Source organism: Salmo trutta, chromosome 33 (assembly GCF_901001165.1).
Source record: "Salmo trutta chromosome 33, fSalTru1.1, whole genome shotgun sequence".
In the NCBI taxonomy this organism is placed as follows: Eukaryota; Metazoa; Chordata; class Actinopteri; order Salmoniformes; family Salmonidae; genus Salmo; species Salmo trutta.
In genome coordinates, this window is record NC_042989.1 from 20,493,148 (window position 1) to 20,495,163 (window position 2,016).

Here is a 2,016-nt window from a genome sequence, read left to right on the forward strand (position 1 = left end):
TCAATCATCATGGCTGAATATCATGGCAGGTTTGAAGTTGAAAGGCTTGCATTGAGCTAACAGCAGGCGGCTCTCTATCAGATAACAGGGAGAGGAACCACACCATTCATAGTTGTGGTGTCACAGTGTGTGTGAGCGTGTGTGTTTGTAAAGTGACTAACACGCTTTGAGCAGGCCGGTGCCTGGAAGAAAAAGTCAACGGGTTTGTGGAATTTTGCTTTGGTGGCACAACTCTGATATGAGGTCACATTGGGCATTACTCATTAGGAGGGAATGCATTGTGTCTGTTTTTAAGACATGGCAGTTGTTCGCAGCCGCGCTGCCCGCAGAATGAATGCAGGCCTTAGAAAGTTGACTTGTATTGGCTTCAGTGAACAATGTGAGCAACATAGTTTGTAGGACTTCAATCAACTGTCTTTTATAACATGGATTAGAGGCACCTTAGTGGCTCAGAATTGAGGCAGAATACTTTATATGGGTTGTTACAAACATTAGTACTTAAAATGTAAATGATATTTACTAAATGTTTGGTAATGCCTGAAACTAATTGTGAAATAATTCAATAAAATAAAATTGTGCTTGTTTACATTTAAGTAATTTTAGTAGACACTCTCACCCAGAGCAACTTACAATCAGTTAAAACAAAACAAGACGTCACAAGATGAAGTTAAGTGCAGCTTTAATCTATCAGCTGGACCATCAAATAACAACTCAAAATATGGTGTCTATGGAAGTAAGATGACAGTAGGCCATACACTATAGCAATAGGCACACAAACATCTAAACAGCTTTTTTTGTACATGTAAGTTTCTGGTCATTTGCAATATTTACATGTTATTAGGTTATTTATTTGGTCTTAAACACTTTAGAGTATCCAAATGTAATTATAGCGTATTTACATTTACATAAAACACTTGATACGAATGAATCTTTCTCTCACTTAGAGACAATTAAATCCAATGTCCATTGAGGAAGCATAAGTAAAATATGTATAAAAAGTACAAATGTCTTAACACTTGTAAGTCTACCAGACCTAGCAAGTACACTATAGTACTGAAACACTGCCTTTAAATATCAATACATCTACAAACATGCAACTACATCTTGTATTAATTGAATCCACATGAAAACACAACGACACAGTAATACTATCTGCTCTCAGCTAATTCTTTAAAAAAAACTCAGTAACACTTTACTTGGCACCCACGGTCATAACCATGTCATTATATGTCATAACAGCTGACATAACGTGTCATAACCTGTTATAATATGGTCATAACACTGTCATGACACATATATTTAAACCTGTTGTGACACATATTGCGTTATTTTATGGCTGGTTATGACACCTACATAATAGTGTCAAAACCCACAAAACCTACCACAAAAGGCAAAACATTCCATTACACCATAGCCTACGTGTCAACAGTATGTTTATGTTATATATATATATATATATATATATATTTTTTTTTTTTTTTTATTGAGCATATTGAATTATCATTGTAACTGCGCAAACATTGATGTCAGACATGCACCTACCTACACCTACCTACTCTGTTGATGATGACTGGGATGAATGCAGGAGCAGATTTCAGGAGCAGATGACTGATGACTGATATAGGGCATGTATGTGATAGGCCTATCTAGCTTATATGATTATGATGGTCATAATGCTTCTTGACAGTGTCATAAAGTGTATTTTCTTAGTCCAAGTAAAGTGACACAGGATGCTCATAAGGCTTCATGACAGTATCATAAAGTGTATTTTCTACAAGTTATTTAAAATATGATGAAAAAAACATTACTAAATAATTCATAACAACAACAAAATATTGAACAAACAAACTTTCAAATTAAAGGAAACTTCTTGGCAGGGAAAAACAGATTTTGAATAAATGTGGGTTGTGACCCTCTTATGTAGTTGTCATAATCAGCTGTTATGAGATATTATGACATGGTTATGACCTTGGTGTCAAGTATGTGTTACCAAAAACTCATAGGAGAGAGCTGAAG